The 26644-nt window shown below is 35.0% G+C and overlaps 1 protein-coding gene across 1 annotated transcript in view; it reads left to right on the top strand.

Moving 5' to 3' along the window:
• The first annotated feature begins 6309 nt into the window (after nucleotides 1-6309).
• The window catches only part of LOC124364956 (sodium-driven chloride bicarbonate exchanger-like), a 290283-nt gene continuing 269948 nt past the window's right edge, over nucleotides 6310-26644 (top strand). The window contains exon 1 of the mRNA XM_046820802.1: nucleotides 6310-6503. The gene's annotated coding sequence lies outside the window, so the exon portion shown is untranslated. The remainder of the gene's footprint in view (nucleotides 6504-26644) is intronic.

Genomic DNA, 26644 nt, shown 5'->3' with positions numbered 1-26644 from the left:
GCATTCTATTATCTCCATCCTCTTCACATGGCCCCATCCACTGTATTCTTCTTCCTTCCATTGTCTCTTGCAGTGAAATACCTTCAATCTTTCTCTGGTTATTTCGTTCCTTATTTCTATCTCTTCTTGAAAAGAGTCTTCTCTATCCCTCTTAAAAATCTCATTTCTGCAGCTTGCAATCTGCTTAAATCAATTTTTAGTCCACGTCCAAGTCTCTTGCTCCATATAATAAAATTGGTTGGAAATAAGATTTATACATCAATACTTTTGATTCTTTCCCAATGTTCCAACTCCACACAATCTTCTTCACCGTATTTATATTGAAAAACTTTCCACTCTTCCAAAAAAAGTCCCTCTAAGTCCAACCCCTCGTCCTCGTCGTGAGGGACGGGCAACGGCTCAAAGAAACGGCTAACGGGGCTCTGGTGAAGCTACTGAGTAATGAAGAAGAATATTAGTGCAGTGTTATACCTATATTTCTGTTTTTCTTAATAAATAAGAAAGTAGAAATTATTTTGCCTGATGGGTGTTACATCCCACTAACCTTAAGATTTTAAGTATAAAGTATTGAAATCTCAGAAAGCACTACCAAAAACCATAGAACAGAGGCAGCCTGAAATAGAAAATCAGGCCATGCAAGAACTTCTTTCGGCGCCCTCCCGTCAAATCTGCCACTCTTTAACCTGCTCATTGTTCTTTTATCATGCCTCCATAATAGTTATTTTTTGTACGTATATTTTTATTTTTTTAAGGGTATCACTTCATAATGATCACACCACCAAATATCCTAACAGATAAGATAGTTTTTGTTAATTTACATGTGAACTTTCACTTGTTATGTATGAAAATTGGAGAGGAAGTTGATAGCACATTATATAAAAGGATTAAAGATTAAGATACCCGTGATCTCAGTTTTATTATGATATATTCTAAACAGTTATAGTTTTGTAAGCGGATTAATTTTGAGCACTAAACAAATTTAATGAGGCATAATTTTGAAGCCAGAAAAGATATCTAGTTTGAATAGGTATTTTTCTTAGACACTGCAGTAAATCTTCCTGTGTCGTGTTTGAAAATTATGTTTAAACGCAGAGTTCATTCCCAATCCCAAAGTTATCCGGGTTAGAACATTATAGAAGCACACAGGATTTTGAAACAGTACATTTTTTAATGCTCACGTAATTGTTTTAGTAGTCAATAAGATTTTTTTAGAGATTTTGAAAAGGTATTTATAGAGATCAGCTATAGAAAGGACGAAACTTTAAAATTATGTTGATAAACTGATATTTACAAGACTAGAAACTAAAAATATTATTCAGTAAAAATAAATTACTTCTGTTGTTATCAAACCAAAACTGATAATGATGGGAGAGGACAATTCCAAATTCATTATTTCAAATTTGATTGTGAAAATGTAATTTTTCATACAGTAATGATCTTGGTTTAAGTTTAAGATCTTCCAAAAACACTGTTATCAGTTGCAATTTATATTTTATCTGATATAAAGGATAAAAAAATTGAGTTTTACGGGTTCACTTTCGGCGTACAAGCATTACGATTAATGGATTGAAACTCTTAACTAATAGGCCTCTTTTCTATTGAAAGACAGTCACGTTAGAAATAAATTTGCTGCCATGGGAATTTACATGTAATTGAAAATCATCATTGTTGTTAATTTTTTCCGCGGAAACCAAGTGTCTTTATTGAAAAAGGCTTGAGCTAGTTGGACGTTTTTTAAGGCATTCGAAGTTACTTTTGTATTCTACAAACAACTCGTCAACTTAAAGTAACTTTCAAAGAAGGGCAACAAAGAAGTTCAGGAAGACAACCTTGAGGCGATCGTCTTCCCTTAGTTCTACAACCAGAAAAAAGGAGTAAGAAGTCCAGCTCAGGAAGTTCCTTTGTTGCAAAAGAAGTTCACGAACTCGAGGCGTCGTAGAGTCTTTTCGTAAGCACCAGTAGTAGCCGCGAAAGGAAGGCTTTCAGAAGTCAGCCAGGAACCACCTGTTAGAGTCTCTTATCAGAAAGAGGTCAATAACCCAAAAAGGAGAGCAACAAAGAAGTTCAGAAGGGCAACCTTGAGGCGATCGTCTTCCCTTAGCTCTACAACCAGGAAAGAAGTAAGAAGTCTTTAGCTCAGGAAGTTCCTTTGTTGCAAGAGAAGTTCACAAACTCGAGGCATCGTAGAAAGTCTTCTCGAAAGCACCAGTAGTAGCCGCGAAAGGAAGGCTTAAAGAAGTCAGCCAGGAACCACCTCTTATATCCGAAAGAGGTCAATAACCCAAAAGGAGAGCTTCGAGGTTAAGAAGCCACCAGACACTTCGCCTTCTTCGGACCAACTCCAACAGAGGTCCTTTACCTCGACTCCAGAAAAGCGCCTGAAAGTCTTCGCCAGGAAGGAGGAGGACCTTCGCAAGTTCTTCAACCCTGAAGGTCTGGTTCGAAACAGTGGAACAATCGACAGTTGAGTAGAATTCTACTATGTGGTGCTTTATCTTCATTTAGAAACCCTGGGAGCGGTGCTAAATTCACAAGAGGATGACCGCTACACTACGTCGCGTTGGTCGGAGCGGCGTAGACAAGGGGGGTAGGGCACCCCCAACACAACCCTCCCCCCTAACTACACCACATACACAACATCAACACTAGTATGGAGACTAATCAAAAATATGTGATGATTTAAGTGCACAATTGTTTGAATAAAATTACTAATTTGTAATTAACAATTCTTAATTTCTTGACATCACAGAAAAATAATGATCCTTCTAAATTTGGAAACCTTAATAAAAACCTGTTCATGCAACAATCATAAGGGATACAATAAAAAGTTTAAAATGAACATAAACAGATTACAAAAATCTGTAACTATAAAACAAAGGAACTAAGAACTTGTGAGAAATTTTTCACCTGTGAAAGGAAATCTTCACAAGAATATTAGATCGCACGTGGTCGCAGCAATAAATAGGTAGATGTGATTTTTAAATTTTAAGTATTGGCTCATACAAACACCGTCAACGAACTATAACCATAAACTGCCACAACTTAAAAGGAAGTAGGAGGGGTAAGAGTAGGCCAACCGCCCCGGTATCGCATCTGACCGACCAGTCCTTGAAGATCCTCCAAGCGCACAGTCCCCTCAGATTCTCTACTCCGTAGTAAGATGCTTTGGTTCCTAGACGATCAGACTGTAATAAGTGTGCAGGACTTATGACGAATTTTTCACGGCCGTAATCTAAACCTAGCCTACGCACAAACAAGGTGATCCTGTAACCAGGAGTGTGTAGCCCCACAGGACAAACTCTCTCGTAACTCCCCCAACCATATTCCTACACACACAGTTGAGGTCAAGACATTTAGCGGATCTACTTTACCGTCATCGGTCAGTATACAGTACAATAGCAGGTTGCACTAGGCCCAGACAATCAGTAAGCATGCAATTTGGCACAGAACTATAAATCAGTAACCTAGACGCCTACTAAAAATTGTAGAACAACTAATAATGGTAGAATATAGCCTACACAACTTTTTTATTTCAGAGCTAATGAATTAGTAAATAGTAAATAGAAGACATAACCAATCACTTGTACATTGAAACTCACAAAACATATACAATGTTTATCAGTAAGATAAACAATAAAACACATGGTTTTAAGATTTAAAATTTTTAAACATTTCAGTCTTTGGACATAGCACAATTTATATCGAGAGACTCACTAAGATTATAGATACAGGTAACTGACTACTCTCGGATCACAAAGTATTGATACCCGAATTTGAATGTTAACCAAAAACTAGGTAGTAGAGCTACAATAACAGGAGTTACATTAAAAATTAAAATTTAGATTGTTTATTTCTGCGTTTAGAGATCAGATAAGGAGCTTTAAAAATTCAATATCTTGGTTGTTTAATATTTTTAATCACTATTTAAAATGTTTTATTTTTATTATATATTTAATTTAGCAAGTTATTTTAATTATGCGCCCGATACGACGCCTTCACATTTTAACTTCGACTAGATAGTCTACCGGTTTGTGCCTATAACGGTTACCTTTTTTAATCTTTTTACCCACACCAAAACTACAAGTTATTGTTTTTGAATAATTTGCCTTATATGTCTAAACGCAGACATAATCAAGCTAAATTTCGCTAACGCTCAGCCAAATCCTATGGATTGACATTCACATATTAACGAATTTAGTTGTGCCAGTATATATAAATGAAGTTCCATAACAATTTCAAATCTATGGGTCACTTTGTTTTTAACAGGCTACATCGTGCGGATAGTAGACAGATAGACAGAAATTGATAGTAAAGACTATCTATCTAATAACCAATATATAACTATAAATTTTAAGGACCAATTATGTAATTTTTTAATTTGTAATTAAATTAATGTAATTTTTTAATTTAAAAGGACCAATTACCGTTCAACCAACTATAATATATGTAAACCACCTGCACATTAGTGACGAGTTTATCGACCAATAAATGCCATTCTTAACCTCTCCAGGACATCCATGTTGCAGGAACGAGGGTTTTTATTAAATTATTCGGTTGTCTTCTCATCTAAGACGATGGCGCCTAAGAGAAACTTAGAAAGGGATTGCTATGGAAAAAAATAACTAAATTTTATTGCTAATAGTAGAAATTGCCAATACTGAATAACAATTTATCACTTAAGGATCTGCAACAATTTCAAGCCTGCCTATATGTCTGCCCACACATATAATAACGACTAAGAGAGCAACATTTTTGTGCAGTTTTTTGTGACTTGAAATTTAATTAAAGCTTAATTTCTACACGTGTAACACTGAATTCGAAGGTGGTACGTACAACTTCATGGAATTTTGGTGAGCCTTAGTGATCTTTTTGCATTTATTTATTTTTTTTATTTTTTTAATCTCTTTTAAGCCTCAGCTTCTGCTATGTAGGCTGCGATGTTCACTGGTTTATTATTATTTTTTTCAAAGTACACTGTTTCGTGTCTATACATGATTGGCCCTCCCCGGGATTTGAACCCGTGATCTCTCCGTTAGAGAGCCGAGACTATAACCATTAGTCTACGGAGGAAAACTTTTTGCATTTGTCTTATGGATAACTGTAATGGGAACGAGAAAATTGCAAAATAAATTTGTAAACAAACTGAATACAATCAAATGACACTTTAACATGTGACATACAGCCACATATGATACATGTATGTCATATATCCTAACTCCCCTAACACACGTCTCCATTCTAGAAGCACAACTTAATGAACAAAGCTCTGAATGTATCGTGTGCCAAGATATCACGAGAAAGATGTATCTGAAGACTTTACATTTTGAATGAAAATTAATTTCTACATTAAACTAAAATGGGATCAATGATGGTGTGTATCCATCTATGGGATTTTGCTTAACGCATTGAAACCTGTCACTCAGATGGCTGTTACAATTTCTGGGATTTTTGCTTAACGCATTGAAACCTGACACTCAGATGGCTGTTACAATTTCTGGGATTTTGCTTAACGCATTGAAACCTGACACTCAGATGGCTGTTACAATTTCTGGGATTTTGCTTAACGCATTGAAACCTGACACTCAGATGGCTGTTACAATTTCTGGGATTTTGCTTAACGCATTGAAACCTGACACTCAGATGGCTGTTACAATTTCTGGGATTTTGCTTAACGCATTGAAACCTGACACTCAGATGGCTGTTACAATTTCTGGGATTTTGCTTAACGCATTGAAACCTGACACTCAGATGGCTGTTACAATTTCTGGGATTTTGCTTAACGCATTGAAACCTGACACTCAGATGGCTGTTACAATTTCTGGGATTTTGCTTAACGCATTGAAACCTGACACTCAGATGGCTGTTACAATTTCTCTTTCACATGCCTGAGAACGTAAAATTTCTTTTCTGCCAAGATCGACATTATAAACTTGGAATTGTATGCAACTTCAGAGAATTGTTTTACGCGACACGTGGTTGCAGCTAACCTTTACCTTGTAATATTTTTTAAGGAATATTGAATGTTTGTTATGTTGAACCATTGATCTGAAATGTAATAATACTATGGCCTCTAAAGATGTGTCTAGGACATCTGCTCCTTTAAATCTCCACTGTCCTTCCTCTTTGACAATGTACAGATTCACGCATTACGAGTGGTAGGCCTATAGCTACTCGGCATTGGTAAAAACAAACAATGAAACAAAAGAAGATCGATATGCCCATAAACCGTTCTCACGGCAGGTGTAACGTGTCAGTGTGCAGCGAAGAAATATTTTAGCGTGACCGAACGTCGTATCGGCAGCAGACACGCGTCGCGGCGCCAGCCCCCATCGACGCCCTCGGCAGTCAAGCGTCGTTGTCCTCCACTCGCGTACCGGGCGCTTCTTTGTCTCGCTCCCATCATCTTTAAAGACACGCGCACAGTTTTTGTTCATTTTGTGTGGTTCTCGAAGACGTTTTCCACAATCTGTTCGCAAAGCCGCTGGTTTGGATACCCAAAATACGTAAGTTTACGTTTGCACTCTTGTAATTAATTAAGAATTACCCCAATAAAATTTAATGTTTTTAATATGCAAAAAAAATTGATTAGCCTATTAGAAACAACTATTTTGAATACAAAGCCAATTAATCAATCTGAAGCAAAATTGTTAAGTCCTTACGTTTACCTTTGATTTCTTCCACTGACTGACGTTTCTCCATAACATGAGGAGAAAATCGACTTTAAGATTTTGGTGAATATATACATTTTGGAAAATCCCGAGTGGAAGATGGATTTCGTAAAAGTTTTGTCTGCGCTCACACATGTCAGTTTGTTGTCACCGATGTAGACTGCACAAATGCGGTTGTCCGATTGTAACGAGACATTTAGGTTTTACTTGTAGATGCAATAATATTTTTGTATTTCTAATTTATTTAAATACTTTTGAATTTTTACTCATAAAATATTGTTTTTAGTTAAAAACCAACATTTTAAAATTTGGTTGTTCAGAATTGGTCATGAAAAAAGACACATTTTCCATTTCCATAAAATCTTTCGTTAAAAACTGTCGTCATATATTTTTTTTAATTTGTTGGGAATCATCCCGTTTGATTTGTATTGATGTAACTGTCTTAGAAATCTAAATCCTTTAAACAAATTGACTGATAAACTTTTCCAGTTGACTTTTTCAGTTTACCTTTACTTCAACTTTTTCAGTTTGATCAAAAGTAACACCACATTTCCCACAATAGATACGACTACAAAGCTATAAATAATTCGGAGAGAATTTTGGTTTAGAAGTTGTGTTCAAGATATCTTGGTTTCTTAGCAACAAACCAATGTTTTCAACTTGTGTAGTATAGTGGTACCGTACTTTCTCTGTAAGAACTTTGGTTCGGAAAGATCAATTCTAGACTGTCCATATGGCCTAATTTCGTTACTAAATCTCCTGTTCTGTGGTCTATTGAATCAAGTTCAACGGTTACATATGTGGTATAATTTAAATGGCATTCGCCGGTATTCTAATTTCAGTATTCACATAACCACCAACTATACTGAAATAATATATTCATAGCATGTTATCGTTCTAATAAAGGGAAAACATGACAAAATTAACCTATGATCATATAAACATCCTAATTATTCATATCCCTTTTGATTTTATTCCATTTATATAAAGGGTGTCCCAAAAATTAGTGTCAAGCAAAAGCCCAGAGATAGGGCACCCCTAAAGGTACTAAAATAAATTAAAACATGTTATCCGATTTTTGTAGTTTTTGAGTTATTAATTTGTTTATGTTTTTTTTTACTAAACTCTTGACTGTTATAACGTTCTAGGCTGTAGCTACGTAAATAATTAAGATAATGTCTTGTTTTTTTTTCAAGAACACTTCACTGGTAAATGTATCTGAAGGATATAAATTTGTTACCCATACAAGTATCCATGTTGTTTTAAAAAATCATTGAATGTTATAAAATGTGAAATCCTCAACGAATTTGAAGGCAAATGAAAAATAAAAATTGTATAACTTTTCACAGACATAATAAAAAAAACATGTACATTTTGTTAGCTACTGACTCTAAAAATAAGCCAGTGCTATCTTATTCACAACATACCTCAAATTCCACTTAAAACCCATAGAGCCGGCAATTTCAGTTTTATTGGAAGGGTAGAAAACAAGTTAAAATGTAATCAACCATAACTCCTATCATTTTTATTCATATGTTTAATTAGTCAAGTACAATTATTAGTTCTGTGTAACAACACAGTAAATTGAATGAGTAAATTAATTAAACTATACAAATACAGTTTTCGTTTAAACAATACTATAAACTATACACTACGATGCTATCAATAACTACAAACAGTTGGAATAGAAATACTCATACAACGATAGAACTCTTTAGTTTTAGCAGTGGGTTTTATCTGATAAGCGGACTATCTACAATATTATCAAACTGGTTCTCAGTAAGAAAACCCATCAGTGAGAAACTGGTTTTGTAAGAAAGATAAAAGTAATCTGGAAAATGTAAGGAAGAAAAGCATCATATTTTTATTACGTCTCTTACTCAGTTATTTATCTTTTTTCATCATACTACAACCATTTTTTTATTTGTTCATTATTGTGGTGAATGTTAATTTATTTGTAGATTCTGAAAAATAAACCGTATAGAAATAGGTGTTTGTGCCTCAATAAGATAGTTTTAGCCAGTTTTGAGGCTTTTAAGTGGATGATAATTTGTGAGAAAGTAACTATACTGTATGTCATTTTTACCTAGAGATTATGCAGGAATGCACTACTTTTACGGGTATGCAAGAGATAATGCTTCTGAAGGCGCCAGAATGTACAGGCAGCATGTTATCCGTTACAGAAGTCCTTAACCTGATACATTCACAGATCACCGTATGATTTTAAGAGTTCATAATGCTTACCGAAATGCTTACAGAAGGACGGGTGCTTGGAGAAGGAGCTGGTTATCCTTTAGAAACGCATGACCTGTTTTTGTCGATTTTCTGCTTGAAGAAGTGGAAGAAAGTCCTGGAATTAGTTAAACGCATAGAACGTCATAGACGCTTTTTTGACTGTGTAGAATTTGCATTGGGCACAATGGTCGTCGTTTTGATTTTTTTGTAATTTTGACCAATAAAACATGTTAACAGCAAAGTTGCATTTAGTTTTAACAAACTTTCTTCTCTAGGTAAAATTGAAATTTCCAACTCTATGTTTTTGAGTGTAGATTTGAGATTTGATACGATTGAAATCAAAAAGTCAAAGTCAAGTCTTTTATTGCCGTTGATAATAATACAATTATGTGGCAAAAGTCATACCGAATAAATCTATAATTTTTACATTCGTCCACAATACCACATTCAGACATACAGTCGTTACATTCATCCATACCACTTACTCGCCAATTCTCTCCACCGCCAACGCCAGTGTCAGTCTTCTAGATTGGAGATCTCCCAACTATAATTAAAAAAAACTCGTCGACGCTATAGAATGCTTTAGATGCTAAAAAGCGCTTCAGACGAGTTTTTAACGCCTTGGGCGTTTGTACGTTTTTGATGGAATCAGGCAAACTGTTGATGAAACGGACACCTGCCTGCGAGGGCAGGTGTTCATAAACCACCGTTTTGTGTCGCCCAGTACGGTAGTTGTCTCTGCCTCTCGTTTCAATTCATGCACGTCACTGCCCCTAGTCAGGGCACAATTTGACTTACAGAATAAAACTGCCTCCAAGATATAGAGACATGGCAGAGTCAACAGCTGCAATATTTTGAAAGCTGATCTGCACAACTCTCTGAAGTTCATGTTGGCGATTGTTCTGATCGCTTTCTTTTGAAGCCTGAAAACTCTCAAAATTTGATTGTTTGAACAAGCTCCCCACAAAATCACTTCGTAGGAAAGATATGGGTAAATCAGGCCGTAATACGCCGCCATCAGCACCTGACTTGGGCAGTATTTGGCTAAAGATCTTAAAACATAAACGCCAGATGCTAATTTTGAACAAACTGAATCAATGTGAACATTCCATGTCAAACCTCGATCAAGGTATATACCAAGGAATTTGGAGGAGTAAACTTCTTCTAATGTGGAGTCTCTCAGCATGACGGAAGGCCCACACCCAACGTCCATTGGCCGCAGGGCGAAATTCAGAAAAGGAAATAGCACTGACACATTTTTAGGGTAAATAGCCGACAATATGTACATGTTTTATTTTTTTAATAAGTATGGTAAATAATTATAAGATTTTTATTTTTAATTTGCCCTAAAACTTTCATAATTGTTGAGAATTTCTTGTTTTCCAACATTCAATGATTTTTCAAAACAACATGGGGTGTTGTATGGTAACAAATTTATATCCCTCAGATACATTTATCAGTCTGGTAGTTTTAAAACCATTCAAACCAAGTTGCGCATATCTGGATACGTTTGAACCCTGCGCCCTGTACTATATGTCTCATGAATTGTATAAAATGCCGAATTGTATTTTTAAGAATTTTCTTAGATTTAATTTTAATTAGGGTACAATAAATGATTTTTACCGGTCTCGAAATTGGGTCCAATGGCATGAGAACTTATATAAAGCAACAAATATGTAAGAATCATATACTGTATATAGTACAAGAAAGACTGACATATTGCATATGAGCAATATTAACACAACCAGATTTGATTATTATTATTATTTATAAAAATAATAATATTAATGATATTAATTGTGCGTGTGTGTAGATAATACTAGTCTACAGTAATTCAAAATATTCGTTTACAATTATTTTTTATTAGTAATATTTTATTTAAGTAACTGTATTTGATTTAAAATTCATCAGATTTTAATAAATAAATTACCATGTTTTTATTTTGGTTAACCTAAAAATATTATAAGTGCGAAAGTGTTTTTGTTTGGTTGTTTTGCTTTAACGCGTAAACTATTTCACTAATTGTAGGCTACTGATATTTTACATGGACATCCTTAGGGTATCTGGTTTGAATATAGTTATATTATTATTGTATCGAAAATCTCTCCAAGCTACGCCCCATGAAAAATCCCATCTTGGTATCTAATGTTATGAAATATTAATTGAAAGAGCGTGATAAATGTAATAAACTGTTCTGTGTAAACATTGTTTTGTGAAAGCACAACCACACGTTTAATTACTTTAAACCACTATTTTCAATTTGTTTATAGCATATTGCAATATTATGAGAGCGTAGAGTTAGCGTGATAGTAACAAACTTCTTATTTCAACCTTCTCTGCAACTGCTGTTGGGCATATAGTACAAAAATATCCAGATAAAAATATTAAAAGTTTTTATAATCACATTTTGAACGGTACATTTGTAGCAAATATGAAATATTAGATAAATAGAAGAAGTTACTATTTCATTTTTACTATACATTTTAAGACTGTTACAAAATCCACCTTAGTTGTCTTTTGACAGAAGAAACTTCTCAGATCTGTGTATGTATATATTCTCATGATCTGGAATCAATGAAAAATAAACTATGTAACAAAAAATAATAAAACTGAAAAAAAACTAAAATGGCTATAAATATACACTTTTTGACAGATTTTCTTGATCGTAGCAACAAGACAAACTCAACAATGGTGTCGGAAATAAAATTCACTCGAACCCGAAATGGTCATACACGTGCAAAGCTTGTGTAATTGCATGCGAACCCGCAGGTAACTGCTAGTTGTAATAAAAAAGAAAATTTTCACTTGTTATACACATTTATCTTCTATTAAAATATAACAAATAATTTCTTAAAATTATTTAGATGTAAATTTTTAATTTGTTAAGCAAATATTTAACATAATTTCATATTTTCCGTTAAACCTTTTATTTATTTTGTACAATGTTGAATTTTATAGATTGAAACATTTGTTTAGGGAAGGTGGAATAAACTGTTTTGTAGATATAAATGTTATTTTACTTTTATATGCAGAAGACACGTGTAAAAATCTATGAAGAAACTGCCATAGAATGTTGATTTCAAAAAAGATGGTGGCAAGGGTTCTTTCAGCGCTCCTCAAATGTTATAATGGACTTTTTGTATTTTGAAGACTACTTTGATGAGAGTCCCCATATATGTAATATATTGGTAAGAGCCACTTACGCATTCAGTTAGTGTATAATATTTTGTTATTTATTTGTTCTTTTATAATCTTGTTTCATAATAATGTAGTTTATATATTGGTACACAAATGTACAATTAGCCAAGCTTAATTGTTAGCTAATTGACTTTCAACGTTGGACACCAAAAATTGGAGGAGCGACTGATAACTTATTTAATGGGCCAATAAGAAATTCACGATAGTGAATTTCAATATGGGGGCGGAATATGTATAAATAATGAAAAAAGATATCTGCTAATCTGTCCGCGGCGCGGCGCGTGGTGAAGAGGTTATTGTGATAACGGGTCTATTTACCGCTTCATCGCCTAATACAACATTTTCATTAATCGAGATGGGCGATATGTTGAGAAACAGCATTAGTTCCAGGTAACCAGTGCATTAGTTAAAGGTTCGAATTTAATGCTTTGTTAATATAAACTTTTAAATTTTATTTTGAGTTAATGATACTTTTCTTATGAGATATTAATGTAAAAATATTTACTGTTTTATATTTGTAAATTACGATTTGAAATAAAATTACTGTTTCAGATTAGTTTTTTAAATTGTGCTAGCTTGACATTGCGTAAACTATACATTTTCGAAACATGATAATTTTTGTCATATTTTTTTGGTAAAAATGCTCAAGATGTGAAAATGTTGTCGCAGCATACTTCTGATTGTGTATATATGTGTGTGCATTCTTACACATTGCTTCAGATAAATTTCTAGCGTGAAATTACAGAATAAAACACAGCGTGTTATAACTAACAGCGTATAATTGTACAGTTAAATACTAAAAATTCAATTAAATATTAGACTTGAAATTTAAATATTCTTGTTGTTCCACTGACGAAAATTTTGTAGTTTGAAGTATATTTCATATTTGAGACTAATGCATTTTTACTTGATTGTGGCAAATGCTGAAAGGAACAAGGTAGATGTAAAATTTACAAAATCGCAAAAAGCAACTAAAGTCCCATCGTACTGATTTGAAGATGCTTAAGAAATGCTGCATTTTAGGATATGAAATTCAAAACATTATTACATTAATAAATTATACACGTTAAATATTAACATTGTTTTTACCCTAACAAATTATTGATTGGGGGTTATATAAGTTAAGATATGAACGAGACATGCTTAAAAATCTCAAAAACCATAGCAATAAATATTAAGACAGGAAGAATTTCGGCAGGACGTGAATGGCCGAGGTTAATGACCCAGCGTTGGAGGGTGGAGTCAATTCGATTTTACAGGGTCTGTGTACTGGGGGTAAACAAAGTTTACATATGGGAACGGCTGTCGTGTTTGCTTGTGTTATAAGTGAGTGAGTGTCACGCCCCACTTCCATCAGTTCTATTTTAGAACTCTACACGTGTTCCTCTACGTTTGGTACCTCTTGACCCTTCTTCTTCCTCCTTGGCGTGCCGCCAGACCTCCAACAGCTGGTCTCGATATGTCCGCGTCGTTATGCTCTAACTTTGTAGCAGGTTATGACAGGCAGAGCAGACAGTGATGTTACTTTAATGTTGCTGTAGCAATAAATAACTAACCTTTGGTCCCTATTTAATCTATTGACTAATCTCTAAGTGGAAATTGTTTTCATAGTTTCAAATCTTGTAGAGCCAAGACAAACTTCCACGTTAAACCAATTATCAGCGTTAAACTTATATGATGTGCAATAAATGATTTTTAATTATTTATTTTGAAAAATGAAGTTATTTTGTCTTCAACATTTATTTATGTATATTTTGTACATTTACAGTTTAAGTCATATAAAAGTTACAGGGAGTAAAACTTAGATAAAAAAAACAATAACATTTTTAAATTTATCTACAAATAAAAAATAAACTCTAGTAATTGTATATTTGTAATATTTCAAATTTTCTCTGGTGTCTAGCAAAAAAAGATATACATACATAATACTTATTACTTAGCATTAAGCACATATATTTTTTTTTTAGTATTCGAAAAATATCGCGCAAAAACAAAAACCAGTGTATAATTCTAGCAGTTGGTGTATCATATTATCAAATGTATGTCTGAATGAGAGCTCGATGTGGTGTTAAATGTCTAAATTTTAACATATGTTGACGTTTGTTATATAAATGTATTTTGTCTCCGCAATAAATAGTTGACTATTAATTAATTGACTATCAGTCGGAGGGTTCTTATCAACATGTTGATCCTAAAATCAATTGTGTTATGAGAGAATCCTTGGATCCTTGGCCTAAGAGAAAGTTACACACTAAGATTCAAGTCTATAGGACCTTTGGATCAATAGTTATCACTTAGATGGGCTACGACACGAGTTTAACGATCATTTGTCCGATTCGAAATTGAATTTGGAATGTAACCACGGACAAGAATAACATTCCTGACATTAAGAGAAAGAGCCTAGACATAATAAACCCTATGCGCGATAAAAATGTGGGTATGATAATGCATATCATCCCTAAAGACATTTTTCAGATCATATATCTTTCAAGAAGCTACCCAATATCTGCATGTTTTAATTGAAGATGATACTGGTAAGCCAATTTAATGTTTTGTATGGTTAAATGAGTTGTATAGCAGATGAAGGTTTAGAGATTTAATTGTGTTGTCAATATAAATTACCTTTCAACTCAATTTAACAATTACTGGAACAGGGACGTCTGTGTTTATTGAGTTAATTGAGAAGCTCATAAGTTACCAGATTCCGTAATAATGAGTGACCTGTATCGAAGAGGTAAGACTTTGGCCATGTTTTCTCAGATAACAGATATTGACTTATTATTATTGTATTAAATATTTTATTTATTTGTGATATTTGTCATTATCAAATTACCATAAAACTAATATTGATGTCTGAGTTTATATATTTTGTACATTTAAACGTACAGTTTCTTAAGTCCAAACAGCAAACCTACACCTCTATCTAATCTAAACGGTTACTTAATAGCAAGTTATAGTTATTCAACATTTGTTTAAATTTCTGAAAAATTGCGTGTTCAGTTAAATGTTACTAAGTATATTACGATAGCATATTAAGATTTATTTATGTGCTTTATAGTTACTTAATGGACATAAATAAATGTATACGGCTTACCAAGTTTTTTTTACTTATGGTTCAGTGCTTTTGATCTTTTCGGAGGAATTGAAATTTGAAATTGATGATTTGTTAGATAGGTAATACAAAGCCCTGAATAATTTTCATTCATTATTATAGCAAACTCAATTTTGAAAGGTCAGTGTTATTTGGTTTATGAAATATTCAAACGAATTAAGGTTCAAAAATAATCCCCATCCTCAATTTTAAGCCCCGATTCGAGCTCAAGTTTACACCAACATAACGCATAAAGGTCGAGCCGCTAGGATATTGGTGTAGGTTGTATTAGTAGGTTGAATTCCATTGTTAAAACGTCCAAGGGCAACAATGAAGAGACGCTCTGTCTGCTTGAATCTGCATATAAATTGCCCATATCAAGACTTCCTAGATCTGGTTTCTCCTTTGAAGAATCCTGTCCTCCTTTGGATTCATTTGAGTAGTCTTTGAACAATCAAAGATACACATTCTGCCTATACCATCAACGAAATCAATCTATTACTTACGCTTGTTGATTACACTACGATCTTCATATCGTTAACACTCGGATATTATGAGTTCCTGTGTTCCTGATTCTGCGCAGGTGTCCAAGTTTTGAGGTGTGACAAGTCCTCAAGACTAATTCTGCCTCAGATGTAAAATGTTGAAGTCAATAACATCGTCTTGTCGTACAATGACAACAATCACTTGGAGTAGGTTTAGGTCATCTCAGAGCGCAGGTGTCTTGGTGAGTTTGCGCCTAACAGTTCGGTTGCTCAGGGAACCATTACTAGGGGTCTCCAAGGCAGCCATATAGACCCCACAAATAACCCCAAACAGCTCCATTACAAGTCAAATAACATCAAATCACGTGTGACGTAACTGGCTTCTTTGAAGGTTAAGTTTAAAAACAATTATAAAAATTCAAATTTGTAATTCAATGCGTTCTCGATTTATCCTGTGGACAGTTAGACTTCACTAAGGCCCATCCAAATCCTATATAGGAATATAAACTATTATTAAACCATGAACACGTAGAAATGAAGTTTCACGTAAATATAAAGTCTACAGCCCAATATTTTCTAGAGAGTTCGGTGACCAAATCACACGGAGAGAAATGCACATAGTCGGACACGATATTGCCTACATAAAATAAAAAACTTGGTGAAAATTTCAAGTCCATAGGTAAATTCGTTCTCGAGTGTGTGGGCAGATAGACAGACTGACTGAAAGAAGAGAAATTTTCGCTGACGCTCAGCCAATGCTCAGCAGAGCAGCAAGTTTTGGACGGGGCCAAAACTTCAATACTACTTTCCTATTGCTGGCATATTTATCATCGCCCATACAATCATTCCTTTCGGAAACATTAATATCAATGTAAAACAATCTCGTGGTTAAACATGCCTTACTCTGCTTAATGTTGCTATTCCCGCTATTTGTAGACCTTATTACCATTGTAATATTAACGACCCTGTTGCTTTTCCTTTGTAAACATTTCGTTTTTATCAATCAATAAATCCCGCTTAACAATAATTAATCCTTTTGAAACGTAGAAAATCTGTAGTTTATTATTAATTTAATATCCATTAGTATTAATAGCAACGTATACATATTTGTTTCTTTGTGATTTGGACAGGGCTTCCATTGCTGGGTGTAATAAATGTTTTCGTATGTCTAGCAAAAAACCGTGTTAACGGATTTCTAGCAATAATAATATTTTCCTTATTGCATTATATTCTTAGTATTACTGCATTCACATTCCATCACTTTGGTTGAATTACAAACATAGGCTCCGATCTAGACATATACACATTAATACATTTACTCGTATTTCATACATTATTGCAGACACAATCTCATTGACTCTAAATCCAGCATTTACATACCTGTATATTCCAGCGGCTTATCACGGATTCTTCATCATAGTAGAACAAATTGGACACCAAAAAGAGTTTGTATTGTTTTAAATTGAATTGGTAAAGGCAGTAAACTCCAACTTCCTAAAAGATTGTTTCTATAATCTATCTTTCAAATGACTTCCACCTGTCCAGGCTCGGCTTCATTTGGGTTTAAAGATGCAACTAGAAGAAAATGTTAGACATTTTAGTTTCTTCTTTAAGGTTATCATCCACAAACGGCTGACGACAATGCCAGTGGTGTTATTGTCGAAGGCAAAATTTGCAAGATCTGATTTCATTCACGTTCAGGTTAAATAACGTATAAATAATCAGTAAAATAGGTATTGATTCAAGCGCTTAATTCCGTTTAAGAAGTAATTACCAATACCTGCCTTGGTTTGCAGAGTTATGTCATTAGCATGTTGAACTAGTTCACATGCCGATATGGATTGTAAATAGAGTGGATCATAGGATAGAATAAAGAGAGCCATTTTAAGTTTGTTTCAAAGGATATTCAAAATATTGATATCGACCCTTAAGATAACAAGTAAGCTGTGAGAGCGAGAGAATGCCGCATTTCTCGGGTACACACAGTCAAAACTTTGGTCAGATAAAAAAATATAGAATATGTATTGTGTTTGTTATTTTAAACAAGTAAGCAACATTCAGATAATTGTTGAAACTATTAGTAAATGTTTTCAAAACTACGTGTCATAGGTTTTTCCAATGTTATTTTTAAAATTATCAAAGACACGTCTTTTCATTTTGCGAGTGTTTTGGAAAGCACTGTTCTAGTAAGATTAAACGATTGAATTTATGATTTTTATTTTACGGTTAATAACCGCGAACCAAAATATCCTGAGCAAAGTGGTTAGAACCCGTAGTTATGAATGTTGTTGATACAGCGAGGTTATGAACGTTGTTGATCACATTGTTGATGGCAGGCAGTACTCACCATCATACAGGTCAGCCGTGGACAAGGAATTCACATGCACACTTAGAGCGAAGGAATGTAGAACATAACGAAGCTGTAGGGTAAGGGTGTCGGTGGGATCCAAAACTTATATTTTTACATTTCTAATGATTGAAACTTCATTGAATTAAAAAGACCATTAGGTGTTCTAAAATTAACAGTTTTTCTAATAAAAAAAATGGGCCCGCAACCGTTACGAGTTATGCATGTAGGTCATAGTTTTGGCCAAATGACTGTTATTTTACCGAGAGAGCTTGGCATAATTTTATTTGAATTTTGACCTTTAGCCTCTAAACTCATGTCCATGTTGATGTTAATTTTAAATATGAGCAAAATATCAGTGACAGTAGAAAGTTAATGTGTGTTAGTTATGTGATGACGAGTCAGTTCTGCCAACTGGACACGAGCCAGTCTATATCCTGTACTGACCTTGCTCCTGGAGATATTCTTATAGAAGTCTGCCTACACACGTGCTATACTCGCAGTCGTTATACAACTAATTGCGCGTTAATTTTTGGCAAGCGTTTATCTCAAGCAAAAATACACACATTCGAATAGTTTTGACTTGAAGTTCTACACGTGTGTAATGTATATAAAATACTGATTGGAAAAAATAATACGAGTAGTATCGTAAAATATTGTTATTACGTTTTGAAAATTAATTGAGGGGATTAAGACTTGCAGACAACTTACCATGTGCTTAAAGAAAATTCATCATACTCTGTAATGTTGAAATATGTAAAGCACTATTTTGTAGTCAACGCAATAAAAGAGTTTATTTAAACCCTTCATCATATTAACTAGTCTCAACTACGTCTGTAGTCGGTGCCTCTAGACCCAAATTGATAACTGATTTTGTTAAAACAATTCAAAATACACAAAAACGTAGTTTTCTTGCTCAAAAAAGAAGAATTGAAATGGGTCGATAACTCTCCAACACCTGAAGATCTCCTTTCTTGAATATTGGAAGTCCATTTGGGAATTTGAGATAAGAAGGATGTCTGTTTAATCTAATTTGATGATAATCGTGTCTATGGTTTCATTAATGGCGAATGCCCAAAAAACTATTTCATCCTGCGTGGTCAAGGAAAAATTCATTAATGCTTGAGACTTATTGCAAGCAATATTGTCAGATTTAACTTATTTATGTCAACTACTTTATGACGGTACTTTAATCGCGTGGTGATCGTACAGTCGTACTAACGCCATTATAATATGAACTCTAGAGTGAGCAGACTCATTCGTAAATCTAACCCCTTGGTCAATTCATATTCCTATTGGACATAATTTCATGCTCTAACTGATCATTTTAACCGAATTTCCGACTTGGTCCTCTGGTCTATATAACTAACTGATTAGCACAACTGAACTTTTAAGGGGCAATGAATGGAGCTGGAGTTACATTGGATACATAGGGACGAAGATTCATCGAGCCTTTATCCTTTAAAATGGGTTTCTTAAAAATTCACTCTAGAGGGAATATTTCAGTGTGTTGTTAACTTTGGCCCACCCTATAAATATTTTGTATTTTAAAAATTTATATATTACAAAAACATATTATTATATGATATATTATATTATATAATAATTATTATACATTAATAATAATAATTAACTGTATATGAATATATTATTATTAATTATATTTATTATTATTTTATATTAATAATCATATATTTCATTAATATTATATTATTTATTTATATTTAGTTTATTTATGGGCATTTTAACTAGTATTTATATAAACTATAGATCATTATCGTAATATGAATTCGTAAACTAATTTACAGTGGGGTTCTATAGAATATTTATAATAGTAATCGACGCAGACGTGATCAATATTCAATTAGCTAAAGGTAACAATTTACATAACTGCTTTTAAAGCCTCGCATATAACACAAATTCAATAAACACACGTTTTGTATAAAATAGCAGAATACACAAGGAAATAATATATAAATGTCCTTTCAATAATGAACTCATAAAGTTTTCACACATCAAAATTATACGTAATTGTGGAAGTATTATTGTAAGTGACCATTCTTGAGCAAATTAAATTGAGTGAAGTTGACTGGTAAAGCATTGAGTAGTATTGTGTAAATGCTTATTTTCACGCTAACATAATGAATTTCACATCAACTAGCAGTGGCACGACAGTCTGAATGGGTTAGTATCCCGTGACTAGTTCAGAAGAGTAGTATAAAATGCAACCTTTGTCTAAAGAAGTGATTATTTTTAGTCAAATATTCGGAGGTTTCTCTATGACACCAAATTCGCATGGAAGAGAAGAAAATGGAAAATTCAAGTTTTCATTACCGAACTTCTTGTGGGGTTTGGTTCTAATTACACTACAGACACTCTTGACGGTGATGGGTATTTCCATTGACTACAATAATAAACTTGCTGGTGAACCTATACGAATGTTTCCTGGCGTAACGAGCCTGGTAACAGTTCTGTGTTTAGCCTCTCTTAACTTGGTGTCAGTTGTTGTATTCGTCAGCTGTGCCAGGAATCACCGGAGTTTCAACAATATCCTTGACATCCTGGAAAGGGTTGATCAAAAACTTCAGCTGAACTTACCGGCAGTGAACTCCAAATCAAAAGTAGCCCTTATGTTCATCTTCACTGCAATACTGATTATGTGTGATGGTGTGTTGGATTACAGACGATCTCTAAGGCTCAGATATAAAGATAACGTCAATTCAGTTTGCTACATTCCAGCACAGTCCATGTTTTTTTGCTCAAGCATCTTTGTTCCTCCACTTCACCCAAGTCACGCAAAGTATTGCCAAGAGGTTTCGTATTGCTAATTCCAGGATCAAGCAGGAAGTGATGAGAAACATACGGGAACGACTAATAAGAAAGCAGTGTCTCCCAAGGGTCAATGTTCCTCAGAGTGACAGAGATGTTTCCTCCACCCGCGAGGTCGAGTCCCTCATGAGCGCCTACTGGTTGCTATGTGACGTTGTACACCAGGCCAACGTCTTCTACGGATGCCAGATCTTTGCCATCTTATTTAACTCGTTTGTTCATTTGACGCTCAGACTTTACTATTTATTATGCAGTGTGGTAGTTGGACTGCCAATCTCCTTCACTATTACTGGAGCTTGGGTTATCGCCCTCATTGCTTACGTGGTTCTGTTGGCCAGGCCAAGCACGTCAGTGGTTGAACTCGCCGACGAGACGGCACCTATGATCTGCAAGTTGATCAACACGGATTTGGACCCAACTCTAGAAAATTGCCTTAAGGAGTTTTTGCTGCAGTTGAGGAAACCACAAACCAAAGGTTTCTTCAAAAGGATTTTTTCACGTTCACAACTCTTGTCTCATGGGAATGACAGGAGCAGTGACTACTTACATGGTTATATTGCTCCAGTTACAATTCCCACCACACAAAAACTAAACTGTGCCTTTTTAAATGTTTGTCTCAATCCAAAAGATTTGCTCTAAACTCTGTTTTAAACCCATGATGAAATAATACAGCTGTTAAAGAATATTGGGTTGTGTTTTAATGTCGTTAAAATAAGTATAAAGCATCAAATTTAAAAACTTAAACAATCTGTCAGTATTGATTGCCCTTATAAGTCTCTGGGGCATATTAATCTAATTTGCGTTTAATCTACACACCTGTTAATCTAAAATAAATTATCCAATGCTATATATTTTAAATAGTTGTATTTTAACATTAAAAAGTTTCTTAATAAAAGTGATATTTTTAAATGAAATTTACTTGGTGTTATGGGATGTTTAGTTTCATATGATCTCTATAAACTAATAAGGTTAGAAAATGTATTCTTAATTTTGAAAAATGAACAAAAATAAGCAGTTTGGAAAGTAAATAATAATTTAATTAAGAAAATATTTTAAAATTCTATTTTTAGATTAGACTTACAGCCAAATTTAGTTAAATTCAAACTTAGGTATGACTTTTTGATTACATGTTTCTCCAAAATAAATATTAACTGATTCTTCATATTTGAACGGGAGGGCTTCAAGAGAAGTTTACATCACATTCTTCCTTCGGTCTATGAAATAATTAAAATAACGGTAATTACAACTGTAACAATATTATACAAGCTTCATCGAATCTGTATATTTTTAGTTTTCTACGTGAGCCTGAAATGTGGGGACAGGGCAGGCCTGCCGGTTTTTGTTCCTCTGTTCGTGTGTGTGTTATTTGTTACGTAACTGTAACTTCAAACGCCGATGTATGTGTATCCTCCAATGCTGGCTTCTTTATAATGAAACGTGTTAACTGTTTTTAATATTGGATTGTATGGCAAAGTAAGTGTTAGCATATAATTGTTGTAATATTGCACTCTGAGGCATGCAAAATTAATTTTTAAAAAGTAAATTTAGATCGCTGTACTATGCTCTTTCGTTAAATATCTGATATATATACATCGCTTATAGCGATGCACAGACTTGTAATTCCTAGATTTCGGAATGGCACATTGTGGCACAGAGCGGTCTAAGACGACGGACTTGGGATTAGAGTTAGAGAAAGCGCAGGTTCGAATCTGTCTATGACTATAGCAATGTTTCCAGTACCATCGACATCAACCTTGTACTCTGCCCTGTATACTGCTTGATAATATCCTCGCAATGATCAGTGGTTCATGAAGATGGGCAGAATAAGTCTTAAAAGGGTTCTACATAATTAAAGAAGCCTAAAGACATTTAGATGGTGGAAATTTCAAAAGATCTGGAGTTTCCACAGCAGCCATATGTCAAAATATGGTTGAAGCTCCGATATTTTTTTCCGAGCGCGACAGCTCTGCAAGCGATATTTCATAAGTCGAGCTCCCCAGATTACAGCAGCTCTCATAGACTGGGAACTCCCAGATGTCTGAAATTTAAAAAAAAGTAGAAAAAGAGAGAAAAACTCTGATAAATATGATGAAACCATGTGTAGATATTCTGAATTCCACAGAGATATTCCATAGAGACATGAGTTGTCCTAGAGTCTGAAAGTCTGTACATGATCCTACAAACCTATACGTTACTTAATGAACAAAAATGTGAACATGTGATGTCGCAAGATATTTCGAGAAAAATCATCAGAATTAAATTTTGCATAAATGACTTAGTAGGCTGATATAATTTTGCTGTCTCTCTCTCTCTCTCTCTCTCTCTCTCTCTCTCTCTCTCTCTCTCTCTCTCTCTCTCTCTCTCTCTCTCCTCTCTCTCTCTCTCTCTCTCTCTCTCTCTCTCTCTCTCACACACACACACACACACACACACACACACACACACACACACATATGTTATGGCAGTGCTACATCCAACTGACCGTGATTAAATATTATGTTTATTGAGTTCCCGGAGCAGCCACGTCTAACAAGATCTCCACCATCTTGTAGCAGCAACGCTAGTCCAATAAACACAATTTGGTTGTGATCGTGAGCCTCAGGGAAGGAAACTTTGCGACACTGTTACATCCAATTAAGCGTGATTAAATATCAGGTTTATTATGTTCTTTGAGCAGTTACATCAAACCGCTACGTAATTACTATAAAGTACCTGCTGATTTCAACGTCCCTTTTCATCGTTTTACTCCAATTATCAATATTGCATAATTAATTGTGTTTGTTCGTATATTTTGCATCCTGAATACACGTGTAACTTAAAATAACTACATTTCTGTACTGTTATAAACTAAGGTTTTCAATTCACTCATCGAATATAAACTAAAACAATATTAGACAATAGATCGTGGAATATATTACGGTGTGCGTGTATTTGGTTGCTTAGACACGACTCTTGTCTATTAGTAAAAGCGCCTTAAGGAGACCCAGTTTTTCAGTCGGGAAAATACAAGAAATATATGAAGTACCTCTTAATTAATTTTAATTCAATTACTTTTTTCCGTAACTTATAACATTTTCAGTTTTACCGAGTTTGTTATATTCGGTTTCAAAATCTACAGGTTGAGATTCATCCTGCTGTGGGTTTACTAAACTGACCTTCTTTCGCACACCCAGCATGGTCGCATGAACATTCAACGTGAATAATGGTTTCCACAAAGAGAAGACACTCACCACTTGTGCCCCTTCCAAGTGAACAATGGTTTCCACAAAGAGAAGACACTCACCACTTGTGCCCCTTCCACATGAGCAATGGTTTCCACAGAGAGAAGGCACTCACCACTTGTGCCCCTTCTACGTGAGCAATGGTTTCCACAAAGAGAAGGCACTCACCACTTGTGCCTCTTTCACGTGAGCAACGGTTTCCACAAAGAGAAGGCACTCACCACTTGTGCCCCTTCTACGTGAGCAATGGTTTCCACAAAGAGAAGGCACTCACCACTTGTGCCTCTTTCACGTGAGCAACGGTTTCTACAAAGAGAAGACACTCACCACTTGTGCCCCTTCCACGTGAGCAATGGTTTCCACAAAGAGAAGACACTCACCACTTGTGCCCCTTCCACATGAGCAATGGTTTCCACAGAGAGAAGGCACTCACCACTTGTGCCCCTTCTACGTGAGCAATGGTTTCCACAAAGAGAAGGCACTCACCACTTGTGCCTCTTTCACGTGAGCAATGGTTTTCCACAAAGAGAAGGCACTCACCACTTGTGCCCCTTCTACGTGAGCAATGGTTTCCACAAAGAGAAGGCACTCACCACTTGTGCCTCTTTCACGTGAGCAACGGTTTCTACAAAGAGAAGGCACTCACCACTTGTGCCCCTTCTACGTGAGCAATGGTTTCCACAAAGAGAAGGCACTCACCACTTGTGCCCCTTCTACGTGAGCAACGGTTTCCACAAAGAGAAGACACTCACCACTTGTGCCCCTTCCACATGAGCAATGGTTTCCACAGAGAGAAGGCACTCACCACTTGTGCCCCTTCTACGTGAGCAATGGTTTCCACAAAGAGAAGGCACTCACCACTTGTGCCTCTTTCACGTGAGCAACGGTTTCTACAAAGAGAAGACACTCACCACTTGTGCCCCTTCCAAGTGAACAATGGTTTCCACAAAGAGAAGACACTCACCACTTGTGTCCCTTCCACGTGAGAAATGGTTTCCAAAAGAGAAAGTACTCACCACTTGTACCTCTTCCACGTGAGAAATGGTTTCCAAAAGAGAGAACACTCACCACTTGTGCCCCTTCCACGTGAGAAATGGTTTCCAAAAGAGAGAACACTCACCACTTGTACCTCTTCCACGTGAGAAATGGTTTCCACAAAGAGAAGGCACTCACCAGTTGTGCACTTTCCACGTCTTGGAAAAATTAACTCGAAAAATATTATTGGTATTCCAAACGCTTACTGCTAGCTTCAAATTCTTCTGCAGGTTTTTGCTGCAACTTATAAAAGAGACATTAGATCTGTAATCAAGTGTAAAAGTTATCCTCGATGAAACAGTGATTCTTTAAGTTTTTACCAGGTGCTTGTCCCTTCCTACTTTAAATACTTTTACTGGAAAATTTAGAGAACTTGGCGTATATGTAGCAACGTACCATCCACTAAGTTGCCTATAAGGGACGCACCTATGTTTAAACCAGGCACAAAGTTACTCTATGTCCAAGCAAGGTGATTCTGCAACCTAATCTTGAAGAATATTGTTGACGTACCTTTCTTTCGATTTGAGGTATGCATTTTCTCTTCATACAGGAGAAAGTCGTGGTTGAACAAATAAATCAAGTATTGAACATTTCAAATTAAACTGTAGCACGAAACTAGTTTTATTGAATTTTATGGATTGCGATATAGTAAAAAATGAAATAATTAAGTGAAATTAGTTAACATATTGCTGACACTATACTAACACTTTGATTAAGTTGAGTTCATGCTACATCGGGCTCAAAAATCTACAAAATAAAAACTGACTTTGTAACAGTCCACAACGGTCTCTGTTACTGATGCTGGCTAGCTCAGGGGAAAGGGGGATAAGTTGTTCCAAGTCCTAGGCGAAGTCCACAACAACGACGAAAAATTTTCAATATTTATTTTGGGGCGCCACCTTGTTTTGGAAGGACTCCAGGGACTGTAACAAGGAACCAGTCCTTTCCAGGTTCCGGGGCTTCACCAGGGTAAGCAGGTGTAGGGACCCAAGAGAATTACCATGGGTCGATGAGCCGTTTACAATAAACGTTAAATTTAATTATGAGAATAACAATATATTTATTAATTTAGTAAGTAGGAAAATGTTTGCTATCAATCTATTCCTGCCCCACCGATAACAGCTGTTGACCTACTTGTAGTAGTAGCCGATGTCCTTCATTCGTTAAAATGAATTTCTCCTGCGCCCGTATGGTAGGTTAGGCAAAATGCAATACTTCCAGACTTGAATATTTCGTCCAAACGTTAAAGGCTAGCTCTTTAATTGGATATTTTAATGAGGTGATCAGGCTCATTTGGGACATATACTAATTCAAGGAGAAAACACGTTACAACTTATAATACTTTTAAATTAATTATTTCAAAATAATTTAACGTTTCAAATAAGCTCATGCAATTGACATTCTCTTGCCTCCAAGTAAGAAAATTAAAGTGAGGGAAATGTTAGTGTTTATTCAATTTGTGATTTTAACCTTTAATTGGCCCTTTTAATATTCGGTTCTCAACTTTGATATGTACAAGCGCGCGCAGAGAATTC

Source organism: Homalodisca vitripennis, chromosome 6 (genome assembly GCF_021130785.1).
Source record: "Homalodisca vitripennis isolate AUS2020 chromosome 6, UT_GWSS_2.1, whole genome shotgun sequence".
Classification (NCBI taxonomy): domain Eukaryota; kingdom Metazoa; phylum Arthropoda; class Insecta; order Hemiptera; family Cicadellidae; genus Homalodisca; species Homalodisca vitripennis.
The sequence above is the reverse complement of the archived record's forward strand: the minus strand, read 5'-3'. Positions and strand labels throughout refer to the sequence as shown.